Raw genomic sequence first — 14,122 nt, 5'->3', positions numbered from 1 at the left:
TACCTTGTTAATTCTAATAATCATACTATGTCAGTCTCTGAAAGAATGCTTATATTGTGAAATTTATCGACTCATGCAAGTACTGATTAGCAACAATTACGAGTCTGAATTTTTTAAGTTAAAATCTGAGAGTTGCTATGATAACATTAAGAATTCAGTTCATTGAAAACTCTGTAAGCTAATATAGTAGATGGTGGATGAAGTTGTGGTGTGCCTTTGTTAAAAGTTGTTAAAAAATGTGTAAAAGTGTTAGCTAACATATTTAACTATACCAAAGTTTTTAATAACAAAAAAGTGTCCAAGGAACTGGCAAAAAAGAAAAATACTGAAAGTCAGTTAAAGAAGGAAAGTTACTGACGAACTTGGAACCAAAGTAAAAATGCACAAGAAATGTGAACTTGGCAACAAGTAAATAGGGCTATGTCAGGTAATCTGCATTTTCCATTTTTTTTTTTTTTGCACATCAGTTACTTTGTTTACATTCTGTTTTTTTCTAGTAGCCTGTATACGATGGATAGTATACTAGAAAGTCGACAGCAATTGGGAAGGCGGTCGTCTGCTAACGTTTGCGTCGAGAGAGACAGATAGAGAGAGCAAGGCAGCATACAACATTGCCACATCGCACTTACACGTGTGTGCAATACAAATAGCGCAGGAGAGAATTTAAATTCTCAAAAGTTAATAATGACCTTAGCGTTGTTTACTGTAAGCATGACACCAAACAATCCCCCTTTCCTTTATTAACAGCGTTCTTTGCACTGTTCCCAATCCCACACCACATGCTTCTGCAGTCGTTTCTTGTGCGTTGGCAACGTTGCAGCCATCACCATGATGGCTGGCAGCATTCTGCTCGTCAGCATTTTAAAAATAATTATACACCTTAAACACTATTTCCCGCGCCTGCTTGTGCAATACTTGTCTTTTTACAATCTCTCCTCTCCTTTCATTTATTTATTTACCTTACACACATAAGTTATTATGTCAGTTTTATTTATTCAGTGTATTGAAACCGTTGCTTACGGGATTACACAAGCTGGCGCATAGCACGATCGAGAGTAGGTCTCTGTGAGTCATGACAATTTCTGCCGCTAGGTTCGCCTCTCTGCCCTATGAAATGATGAATAGTACCATTACAAAGCATTGTGCATCGTGAAAATAGTTCGATTAATTGTGCATTACTGATTGAGTACGAATATTATAAATATGCCAAGCATATTACAGTGTTATTTGAAGTTTGTTCAGCTAAGTTATATTCGAAAATTGTCTGTGTTTTGCTATGTGAAGAACTCAGTACCAACAGGTCGTATCTTTATAGGTTAAGGTAAATGTCAAAGTTCTCTCATATAACAAGCAATGCTATGTTAAAAGTGGCGAATTGCATTTTCCGACTCTCGAATGATGTGACCCGAAATGTAAAATAATTTCATGCATTGTTTCACTTACCAAGCATTACTGATATAGGCCTAATGAAAATGTGGACGACGTGATGTAAACATTGAAGATAATGTTGTTACTGTTTTCCCTTTCTCTTTTAGAAAATACCGACAAAAGTAATGAATTATCTTCATGCTGTATTTATTAGGTAATTAATGTGTATTTGTCTGTATTTTAGACCTGTGTATTGTTACGTAATTATCAATGAATTAGGTTAGAGAACTTAACAAGGTTAGTATGAGATTAGGTAATGCACCTCAAACTGGTAACTAATAATGGCTGCTGCGAAATAGGCTGAGGTGGTTATCGTGTGAAACAAATTATATCTAGAATATCTAGTTTTATTATATACGGATACGTAAAGTTTTTTTTTTTGTTTTTGTTTTAGCATGTGTTTGTAATTTTGTGAGGTTATGTCTAGCCTAATTTCTTTTTATTCTTGTATCATTACCATTACATTAATTTATTTTATATTCATTTCAGGTGTTACATCTATGGTGGCAACTCTACTTATGTTAGGATATGAAGTAACAGTATATATTCAACTTCATCATTTGCTAAAAATTAAAGAAAACTGTATGTCTTCGACTTATTCCATCGTCATTTCTTCTTATGTATGTGAACCACGTTCGTTCTAAAAGTGCTACATTAAATGAACACTATGGACAACGTGATGGAACAATTTACAAGTTACTGTTAAAGTGCTCAACATTTTCAAGTGGTGCTATACCCATTGTTTCAAAATGTACATACATATTTTTACATTTCTATAAGAGGTGTCATAAATTATTTCAGCATATTTGTAAATTCTTCAAAATTAATTCTTCTAATTAATACCATAAAGTAATGAAATAATATAGCCTAGGCCTATATGTGATTTTATACTACCGGTATTGATGTTGATCTTGGTAAATTAATCCAATTTCACAGTGTTGTCTTTTGTATTGTGGTTCATAACAATTATAACAGTATGTACGTGGAAATGTTTTTAAAATAATAAATTCTAGCTCATGATTTTAAGTGGTCGTTTCAATGGGAGGTTATATTGGAAAGATGATCACAAATGCATAATTTACTGCAAGATACAAGAGCTGAATATAAGTGAGTGTTCCGTTGAAAGTGAAAGTGAAAATTTCGTTTTACAAGAGCTAAGTAGGCGTACACGCACTAAAATACTACAGCGTTTACTATTACTATGCTCAATAGATTAATCAGTAGGCCTATAGAAATGTTTTCACCATTGCAAGAAAAAATCGCGCAATAATTATACTTCTCAGTTATTGTGACGTCCGTATTTTTTTTAAAAAGAGAGGAAAAAGTTAGGCCTTCTTGCAAATGCGTAATTATGAATTCAAGGAAATTAAAGATAATGCAGTACCTTAATTAGTTGCAATATCTTATTTAATAACAATATTAATAATATTATGTGAAAAGGGTAGGCTATAGTGCGTATATGTAAGATGTCAAGTTAATTTATTTCCGGAAATGTTTGGTGTATGAACTGAAGTACAGAGCAGACAGCCCCTCACTTTATATGTAATATTTTTAATATCAAGAATGACAGCCTTTTATTGTAATATAATTGAGGAGTAGAAGTTTGCAAATTACGTCTATTGTCCATAAAATATTGTACGAAGCATTTAATAAGCAATGGTGAGTCCTTTAAATGTCCCAAATGTCAATGTCTTTTAAGTGTTCTGCTATGAATATATAGGGCAGAACAGCGCTCCGAGCGGCGGAATTGGCATTACGAGGGAACCACTTCAGACTCGTTTTTCAAGCTCTATGCGCCAGCTTGTATAATCTCGTAAGCAACGATTGAAACACTCACAGTGAACAAACGGACTCGGGAAGCACTTGTTACAGACTGATTCGGATTGGTTCTACTGTACCGCCTTGTGACGTCACATACCAGAAATGCTATGGAGCATATAGCAGACGATCTCCTTCCCAAATGCTGCCGACTCTAGTTGATTGAGCTGTTTTTATGCATGCAGTTGTGATTTAACGTAATCAGTAATATTAGACTATTTCGTTATAAGTGAAATGCGTAGTTGTGAAAAATAACTCTCGGTCGAAGGTTTCTTGTAGAATTTATGCCTAAATAATTTCAAAGCGTTTTCTCATAAGTTATGCCTGTTTGTACAGTAAGTTACCTGTAACTTATATTATAGAATAGTTTCCATTTGAGTCTGATCTTGTATATTGTCAGCTGACCATCTTCGATGGCTGCCATGTTTCTTTCTATGTTATAGTAGAGTCTAGTAGGCTATATACAGTCACGAAGCTCAATACGTAGGAAATATGCATCCATAGATAGTTGGAAACCACTAAGATCGCTACTATCGCCTCGTCACAGACAATGCGAAATAGTACCGGCACAGTCTATTGTTCCTAGTACCCTCAACAACTCAAGGTTCGTGATTGTATATACTAGCCTGTGTAATGGAATCTGGTCTTGCCCTAACCCTCTAGCCCAAAGAGTTTGTAATACTTACTAGAGACACATACCCGTGAGTGGCAGGCAAGGAAAATGTCACATCCGTCCCATCGCTTTCAAGCATTTTGCCTTGGCTCGCTCTCTCCTTTATTTTTATCCTCGAAGGTTGAACCCAACGAGTCTTCTGAGCTCGTGGGTTGAATGTGTTATGGTTGTTACATGGACTGAACATTTCATTTCTGCTTTCTTTTATTACTGTTCATCATATTCACCAACGGATAAGGATACTGTGTGGTTCCTTTGGAGCCATTAAAAAGAGTTGTCTCAGGAGGATAGGATGAGACGAAAAGTAGGCCTATATTGCATCTTGTGAATCTTATTTCATAACTCGAATATCCAATTTTTACTAACACTTATTTATTTTTAATAGTCGTCACTAAACTCATGACCAGAAGTCTCTTTCCTTTTGTAAAGAGGTACAAAATGGAAGATGGTTGGTATTGCATCAGCCAGTAAACGTCTCCTCTCGTTTACAAAATAGCCTACATGCATTTATTCTCGAAGTGTGCAGAACATAAAATACTATGTGTTGTGGGATACCATTGATTTGTCTTCATTTTCAGAGTCCATGGATATCCAGAGTATCGCAATCCTTTGCGCCAGAAATACCAACAAATCACCCATTGTTATTCCCGTGGGCGCTATTTTCCATACCACTCCATTAGAACTATAATAGATAAATGATTAAACAGAGAAAAAGCAGCATATCTAGGATTCCTGGGTTTACACTCAGCTTTTGATGAAGTTCCTAGAGAAGAGATGTTGAAAGCTCTGAGGAAGAAAGAAACCCCTAAGAAGCTGATGAGAGCTATGCAATCAGTATTTCAAAAGGTAGAAGGAGTAGTATGTATGGATGGTCAGGTACATTTGACATGAGGGGACAGTTTAAGCCCACTACTGTTCATTATCTTTATGGATGAAATAATGACATGTAAAGCCAGAATGGATGAATCTGTAGCCTAGTTGGGATGTGGAAAATGAGACCAGTATATGTACAGGCTTTAGTATATTGTGCGCATAACAGATGCAGAGAGCAAACTACAGAAGGCAGTGACGGAATGGACGGAAACATTGACAGAAAGGGGCATGAGAGTTAATATGAAGAAAAGTAAAGTTATGATGATTACAAGGACGGAGGAAAATATAGAGATCATGTGCTTAGGACAAAAATTAGAACCTGTTGAGTCCTACAACTACCTCAGAACCGAATATGCCAAACAGAAAAACTCCAACTAGAAGTCCGTAACAGGGTCCAAAAGGCAACCTCGGCATACTTCGCAATTAATGACATTATATTTGGCAAGTCAGAGTTGGAAAAGAAAACAAAGACTAGAGTTCAGAAAGCAATTATATAACCAATACTAATATATAGATGGGAGAGCTGGGTCTTAACAGTTTGAATGCTGTACAGATGAAGGTACCAAGGAGAACAGCATGTGAAACTAGGAGAGATCGGAACACATCAGAGAGGAATTGCAACAAGAACCAGTAGGCTAGTCAAAAGAACAGAAGAACAGCAGTTGAGGTGGTATGGACACGTCCAAAGGAAGGAAGACAAGGCAGTTTGCAGAAGCTAAACCCAGGAAAGTCGCCTGAAAGGGAGGCCAAGAATAATGTGGGAAGAAGTTATCAAGGAGATAGTCGAAAAAAGACGGAAATCGATGGCACAAATAAAACTTCTTACAGCTGACTGGGAACAATATAAGAAATGGATCAGAGGCAAGCCCTCCACGCTGCTCTGGTGGGAATCAGGAGGTAGTGAAAGAAGAAGAAAAGGAAGCTATTTTCCGTATATAGTCGTATAGGAAATGAATGTAGCCTAAATCAGAGACAAATATTTTTAATTTTAAGGGCCACGGACTCTGGCCTAAATTGAGTTTTACTTTAAACATTCGTATCTCAAGCCTGTTGAAATGGAATAACATTGGTGGCCTACTAGCTGATTGCGTTACTCTGGGTGTCCACAGATTCTGTTCATTTTCTAAACCCACTGCTTCCTTAACAACTTATTTCCCAACAGAAATCTGTAAAGCAATATACATGTTACAGAATTTTTCTATCAATAACAACTGTTATAGGCTATTTATAGTACGCCGAATACTAAGTTATGGCAAACTACTTACTTGAAACATGATGTATTTTTTGTTTTGTCACTTCATTTGCTAAAGTTATAAGCAGAACACACAAGAGGCATCTTAATTAGGGGATTTAAAAATCTCCATTTGTGTATACACCTCCTTCTGCTGACCAGTTAAAACATGGAGTCCAGCACCACCCAGAGCACCACTTTTAGCTCGATGGTCTAGCCTGTATGGTCAGCTGCTAGTTCCTAGTCCCAACTGCTTGCCATGTTCATTACAGGTTTCCACACTGTATTCAGCTGTATTCATCTAGTTGGATTTCGATGACTTCCTTGATGACTAGCTAGTTCCCAATAACCCTATGCCTTTTCCAAGATGGTGGTGGCATTGAAATCTATCTTGTGGCCCATTTCCAGGCTGTGTTGCGCTACTGCCGACTTATCGGGGTAATGTAGTCTTATGCTGCATTGATGTTCCTTGCAGTATTCCATAATGGTGCGTCCCGTCTGGCCAATATAGCATTTTCTGCACTCACAAGGTATTTTAATAGAAAGCAGGTATACTAAGACCAAGGTCGTTCTTAACTGGTCTCAGCAATTTTTTTTACTAAAGATTATTATTTCTTTGTTCCTACAGAATATAGCCTATCTGTCCCAGTAATTGTTCTCAGTAAGTTCAGAACTTTCATATCTTTCTTGACTTTTGAATAACTAGCCTATATTTTTTCTCCCTTGTGGCCTATAACTTAATGTATTATTTTCATAGGATTTTTTTTTTTTTTTTTCCCCCACTCTACATGTTGCATCCAAGAGTTTCTGCAGGTTAATTGAAGGGTTCAGAACCATAGAGGGCCAAGCGCCATTTACTAAAACCGTAAAAAACAATGGTTAAAATGAAGTTATTACCATAATTGAATGGAAATGTATAGCAAGTAAATATAAAGTATATACATTAAAACTAAATGATGTCAGTCTTCATTAAACTATGGCATTCACTTAACTTTAACCCTTGCTTTCTCCATTTTTAATAAATGGCGTTTGGCCCACTATGGCTCCGGACCCTTCAATTGCTGATTGTATGCTAGTGACTAAGAGCCTAAACAAATATAACATTACAGTTAATTGATTCGTTTATTAGTTTACTTATACAAAAATCCGGAACATATCAGTATCCGCTTCCCTAGTACATTTTCAGAACACTGTAACAGAATATTTCTGATACCTAGTCCTGGAAAAATCGACCAAAATACTTCTTTCCCATACTCTTATAATGATAAAGTAAAACTCTTTATTCATTTCCTTTTTTGTGTATGTTTCAATATAGTAAAATCGTTGAATTAATCCCCTAGTGACAGGATTTATCTTGTATTTTTTTAAACACACATCAAAGCTTGTAATGTCAAGCAGTGCTGTCACATTTTCGTTGTAAAGAAAATCCTTAGATAAATTATTTTTATACCAACATCCATACACTGATTCGTACCACAACCATCTGCAGAAAACAAATTTTAAGCAATAAGATGACCTTTATTTAAAATTGAAACTAAAATTATTATACATCTTGATTATACAACTTTTAACACTGTATCACTTCGGAATATGTATTACATGTCTTTCTCGTGTTCTGTTCTGAAGCTGGCCCATAACAGGCTGAAACATGTTAACCAGGTACAGTAAAATTTAACACGAGAAAGACATATAATACATATTACAATTATTAACTTTTTTCGTCTATGTATCAACTTGATAGCCTATATCATAATAATCACAATGTTTTGTATTCGGCATGGAGTTTATATTGACACGTGAATTAAAATGTTAACTCATTAGTTAAACGTATGTTAAAGCTCCTTGTGATTGGAGCAAATCTGAGAAATCCTGATCAATAAACAAGCTCTTATCTTACCTCTTCAAAGAAAAACGTCGTCTTTGACACTGCTGGGCAAACATGAGGCTACACGCAACTCAAACCCCCTTCAGCGAATTACTGGTATGTTTGGCAGCAGTGTGCAGCGTACATTTCCAAGAAAAAAAAAAGCATTGCTTCTTTACGACTTTAATTTTCTTCCATAGCAAAGCTGGCATAACCTTTGACCTTCTCCCACAAATGGTGAAGTTGGAAAAATACCTTCAAAGTGGAGGGGTGCTGACTTAGACGTGTGGCTGAGAATGCATCTATGTTATACAGTAGCCTGCTTCACCTCCATCAGGATGATGACAACAGTTAAGGTTCAAGTTCATTTGAGCCTGATCCTGTGTCTCAAGATGTCTTGATTTGACCATCATTGTTCAGGTGTTCGTCTATCTCGGAAATTCCACTAAAGTTAGTTGACTTTAAACAATGGCAGCAGAGAAAAATTCTGATTTAACGGTCAACAAATTTTGTAACAGATTTGAATATTTTTGTCGGCGATGAAATTGATACAGTTGTGAACATTTTAAATTCATAACAGGCCTAGTTCACAAGTAAAACACAAATTTAATCTAGCCTATATAGGTAATATTTAAGTTTTACAGGTATATTATATAAGTGTCAGTAAGCTGAGAATACAGAAGTTTATTGACTGTTTGCCATCAAAAAGCTTATCAATTGCTGAGTGAAGTGTATTCGCTAAATTAGCATGATGTGTTTGACAGTGTTACATAGGTGGACGTTTTCGGCAAATGTTTTGCCATCTTCAGATCATTTTGATATAAATGTAACAATAGGCTATATGAACACATTACTGGATTAGCACACAGACAATGTAAAAAATTAAAATAGTTAAAATAATTACTGCTAATTGATAAGTTGGTTAAAATATAACAATATAACAATGAAGAAAATTTTATCTTCCATTAATGCATTGTATGAAAAATGGTATTGTTTGTAGCTATTTGTTTATGTTGAACATTCGTTGGCTCTTATAACTGATGTTAATAATGTTGTAGTTTTCCATAAGGAAGATTGTCGCAAGTTGTGTAAATCAACCAGGCCATATGCAACTGCAAATATTCAAACGAAAAAAAAATATATATATGTGCTTAGCTAGTAATTAATAGTTTTCAATCTCTTCTTTAGGACTTGCGTGTGGTGTTGAAAGCTGCTAGGTTATATCGTTGAATGATGGACACAAGCAGGCTTACAAAGTGTGTATGAGGGTATTACGTCATACAGGGAAGGTTGAGTAAAATAATGTTGGAAGGCGCTAATTACGGAGGTTTGTAAATGTTGATGAATTTAAATAGGCCTAAATTAAACAAAGGATTGTGTACATTTGAAATTTGTTCGTTAAGAAGTGATATTCCTAAATTAAATTCTTTTGCAATATGGTATTCTTTGGTGGTTTCTATTTTGGAACACTTAATTATTTAAGATTTGTATATAGTTAGGGCATCATGTGTGCAACGATGTTGGGGAGCAAACTGCCTTAAAAATGTACAAATTGTCTGAAAGGAATTATCATTTTCTCCTGGCCGAATCCAATGTTTTGATGTGTTAGAATACATGTAAATTAGTAAGTGAACAATATCCTCCATCGTCCCATATGTGTAATACAATAGCATAATAATTTTTCTCTCTACTATCTTCTTTTATACTCTCTTTTAAGTGAACAAAAACAAAATCCCCATTGTTCACAATAGTTGGTTTTGTTTCTAAAATTGTGCAATGCTCATTGCTTGATGGAAGAACAGTAACAAGTTCATTTGGTGTTGGCATTAATAGAGGTTTGACCCACAACTAAGGTGTCACATTTTTCTGCAATGGTAAAGTAGTGGGGGCTTTGCAAATTTGAAATATAAGTCACTTATTCCCATCTAGCTTCTAACAGTCCTCTTACAGCTTCAGTTTTCAGCAGCATTAATATATTTCATTTTAATGCCAGGATCAATTTCTTTTGCGCAGTTATAGAACTCCTCTGGAGTAGTAATATTGGCTTTTATACTTTTCACTGCAAGCTAACATCATCCGTGGTAGGAAGCAAAAAGGTTTCATTTTGCCTTTACAGCAAAGTCAGAAATTTTATTTTCACTTTGCTCATTATGGGCCGTATTCATAGACATTTTTAGCGCGGGCTTTCAGTGGATGATCAGTGTTAGTGATATGACATGATTTGAATTCTGTACAAGTAACCACTGGATAGCCAGGGCTAGCTTAGTACGCTCGTAGCGCGTGCTGCGAAATGTCTATGAATAGCACCCTATATGTTTTGTGGGTAGATTTTCTTGTGACAAAGAAATTCTTTGCTTGAGGGCTCTTCCGTAAAATCAATTTTTGTGAGGGCTATTTGGTAATGCTTTACTTACTCTATTCAAAGACTTCCCATAGTTCGTGGACATCTACAGTATAAGCAATTTTGTTTAGTGTTTCACATGCTGTGTATACTGTACTTTCTTATTTTTTAGTTTTTGCTTTTTTTTTTTTTTTTCAGCCCAATTTCTCTTCTTTTAACATCTCTCTGTCACTCCTTTGCCAAATGTTTCAGATATTTTGATTGGCTAATCTTCAATCTTTTTTCGAAACTCTGTTACTCTCTTGTTTGAACTCATCTGATATAAAAATAATAATGTTACTTCATCTCATAGGAAATTATAGATCCAATGACAGTATTATGGACATGCCATTAATGTCTCGCCCGTAACACTTTTTAAATAACTATTATATGTGGCCTAGGTTAAGGTTGATGTCTGTCGTCGATTTGCAAAAGGGGACAAAGTGTTGGGAAATCGCAAAAAAAAAAAAAAAAAAAAAAACATAACAGTCTTAAAAAAATTAAAATGTTCATGGATCCTGAATGTATGTACCCATAGTGATCTAATTAGAAGAAAATATGTGAACATTTTAATTTGTTAACTTAGTTAGGCTATAGTTTTTGCGATTTTCCAAGACTTTGTTATTTTGGACATGTCCCCTTTTGCAAATTGACGACAGATGTGAAGTATGAAAGTAAAAATTTGCATTTTCTTACAAGGGAACTTTTCATTGCTCCCCCCTCCAGATTTTAACAAATGATAACTTATTTTATTGCTCTGAGAGATCTGAATCAAAATATAAAATCAAAACATGCCGAAGTTATGATTAAAAGGGCTTAAATAACGTTACAAGAATCACAAAACATTGTATGTAAATGTGTAATGGACATGGAATGGCTTCTGAAGGACACAGAGGTAACTCAACGGATAGCGTGTTTAGTTGTTAAGTAGAAGACCTGTGTCCAAATCATATACACATCTTGTCATCTTGTCTTATAATAATGTTTTATTTTCTTGTGTAATCCTTTTTGTTAGTTTTTTAATTATTCTTTCATTGTTTGAAATCTAATGGCAAAAAAAAAAAAACAAGACAAAACAAATGTGATTACTCTAAACTAATAAAATAAAAGTATCTTACTTATTTTATTGCGAACAAAGCAACTTAATTCTGCAGTGAATGATAGTGGAAGGTCTCATTACTGAACATATGATCAAAACAACACATCGTAGCATAATACTACAACAAATAAATTCCAGATTTTTTCCTTGTGCTCTGTTAAAGCATATATATTCTTCATATTTTCAAAAGTTTCAACGTCATAATCCTCACATCCAAGCATCGGTATTCAGAAGTCCAGTCCTCTACATGCTTTTGTTTTAAAATGTCAAAATAATAAAAAGTAGCCGGGAATTGAACCGAGAACTTTTACTCGAAAGGCACGTCATTAATGGTTGAGCTACGTGAACGATGATATAATTATAAAGTATACTAATTGGCATGCAGTGACTCTCAACTAGGATTTACGCCCTTTAGAAGCAACTTCGGCATACTTGCAAGGTCGTTCCTTATTCTCGTTTGCACGAGCTTCGAAATGAGCCATGTTCCAATAAAATGTGAAAGGGGTGTGATGTAAAGTTTCCCTTGTTAATGTAAATATTTTTTTTTAATATCTTTTTCATTTTTTCTGTTATGAGCTGTTATTTTTTTCATATTTCAGATAATTTTTGCATACTTAACTCGCTTCGGAAATGTGGTTTCATGGACTGTACTGTTTCATAAGAATGTATGTAATGTGGATGGAAAAATTTCACCAATTGCTGGAATAGGAAGTAAGAATTTTAATGGTCTTTCAGACAAAACTAGTAACTATTAAAGGGAAAATATTAAGTTCATCATACACTATGGACTTTCAGCTTTAATTTGACACTGAGTGTAGATGAATAGAAGTAGTGTCCGTGAGGAGGGTTTTAAGCTTAGTTCACAAGAGTCCGATATGTAATAATAGACAACAGAGTCAGAAGGACTGAGCAATGGATCTTGTAAACCGTGTCCTAATTTGTAAGTGGTGGATAAGAGGATTAAAGACCTTCAACGATACCAAAGGGAAAATACTGAATGGCAAGAATGGTATCTCAAAGAAGTGGAGGCATGGCAATGATAAATCGTGCGCTACTTTGTAAATGGTGGTTAAGAGGATTAGAGACCTTTAGCGGTACCGAAGGAAAATACTGAATGACATCTCAAAGAAGTGGGGGCGTGGCGTCTATATTTATGAGCTATAGTGAGGAACAATATTAACTTTTAGCATGTAAAATTCAGGGCTCTAGCAATAAGTCACAACTAGGGAGAAGAGACTGTACATTTCATGCAGTAAGTTGCAACTAAGGAGAAGAGACCATATGTTTCATGTTGCAACTACAGTCTATGCAAAACTAGAAAGATATTGACAGTTCTCTCTCGCAGATGCAGAAAGGGAGCGACGCGACGTTGTGAAGTTGTGCAGTAGTGCAGTGTGGCTCTTTGCACCACCTGTCTGCCATGTCGGAACTAAGCAGCTGACACGAAATTGTGAACTCACAAATTTGTATCATACGGTAGTCTTAGACCGGACTAATAATAATAATAATAATAATAATAATAATAATAATAATAAATGTGTGAATGAATGTGAATATGGTACATAGGCTAATATGTAAGCGATAATTTCTCTCCATTAATATCTTACGACCATTGATTTTTTATACTTGAAACCTAAATTCTTTAAGACAGTGTGCAGAGAAGAAACACTGCTGTGGAAAAGATCTGCATCTCGAAGTGAAGTTTGCAACTTCTTTTAACGTAGGATGCTCCTCCCGTCAGTATTATAAATATACATGCCGCCAGATTGCTCCTCCTGAAAGGCATCTAAATTTGTCACCTGCTTTTCTACTTTTCTTTTCTTTCCCAGGGTTTCAAGTCAGGAAGGTCCATTTTCTTGCTCATTTATTTTAAAATTTTCCTTTCCTATTGTAATGATGGTGTTCTTTCCTATTTTGAGAGCCTCTGCAGCACTATTTACCACCTGTTGTACAGGAATAAGAGGCCCGCCATTGTCTCTTCTTTCTCGAAATAGTCCCGCACATTACAAACCATTTCTCTCGCCTGCCTTGGAAGAGGAGCGTCTTTTCCGTTTCTTCTTGCAGTACTCCTTGTTCCATGTGAGCCTGTGCCACCATCTGCCTTGCGACATGCTATGAGTGAAACACACGGACACTATAAATCGCGTTACAGATACACTCACAACTAAACTCAAACTAAGCCTATCTTCATCAACAACAAAACATCTACGAAAACAATAGCAACAACAGAACACCAATACTTGCTGTAACACAGCAACGAAGATTCAACACTTCCAAACAAAGCATGTGCGCGCTGTGAAACAGTCGGCAATGTTGGCCTGTTCACATGGTCTCTGATTGGCTAGTTTGAGCAGTTGCCATGGTGACGCTTAGAAGCCACTGAAGCTTCAATACCTTTCTAGTTTTTCAGGGGCGTAACGTTAGGGTCTACAATGCAGGTTGGCCCACAAACACCACGCAAATAAAGATAGTAACTACAGTTTGTTGAATGCCTCCTCTTCCTCTCTCTCCCCCCATTACGTGGTAGCTATTAGGTTACGTCCATTTTCGGCTTTTTTCCCTACAAAATTTTCTAGAGCTCCTTCAGTGGAGCAGCAAAACCCGAAATGAGACAAGTGGCCTCAGTTTTTCTCAGCCCCAAACTCCCTTGCAAGGAACCTTTTAAAGTTTCTCTTCCCATTTCCCTCTCTTTCAATTCATTCAGCCCTTCACGTCCAGGGACAAACTCTCGATCTTCACTGTCATGGACAGCCAGG

General features: G+C 35.9%; 1 protein-coding gene across 1 annotated transcript in view; it reads left to right on the top strand.

Annotated features, from left to right (window-relative positions):
* LOC138693707 (putative polypeptide N-acetylgalactosaminyltransferase 10) overlaps positions 1–14,122 on the top strand; it is a 387,765-nt gene that overhangs the window by 329,967 nt on the left and 43,676 nt on the right. The gene's annotated exons all lie outside the window — the stretch shown is intronic.

The sequence above is a fragment of the Periplaneta americana genome, unplaced genomic scaffold (genome assembly GCF_040183065.1).
Source record: "Periplaneta americana isolate PAMFEO1 unplaced genomic scaffold, P.americana_PAMFEO1_priV1 scaffold_18, whole genome shotgun sequence".
Taxonomy (NCBI): domain Eukaryota; kingdom Metazoa; phylum Arthropoda; class Insecta; order Blattodea; family Blattidae; genus Periplaneta; species Periplaneta americana.
Note: the sequence above shows the minus strand (reverse complement) of the source record. Positions and strands in the feature narration are given on the sequence as shown.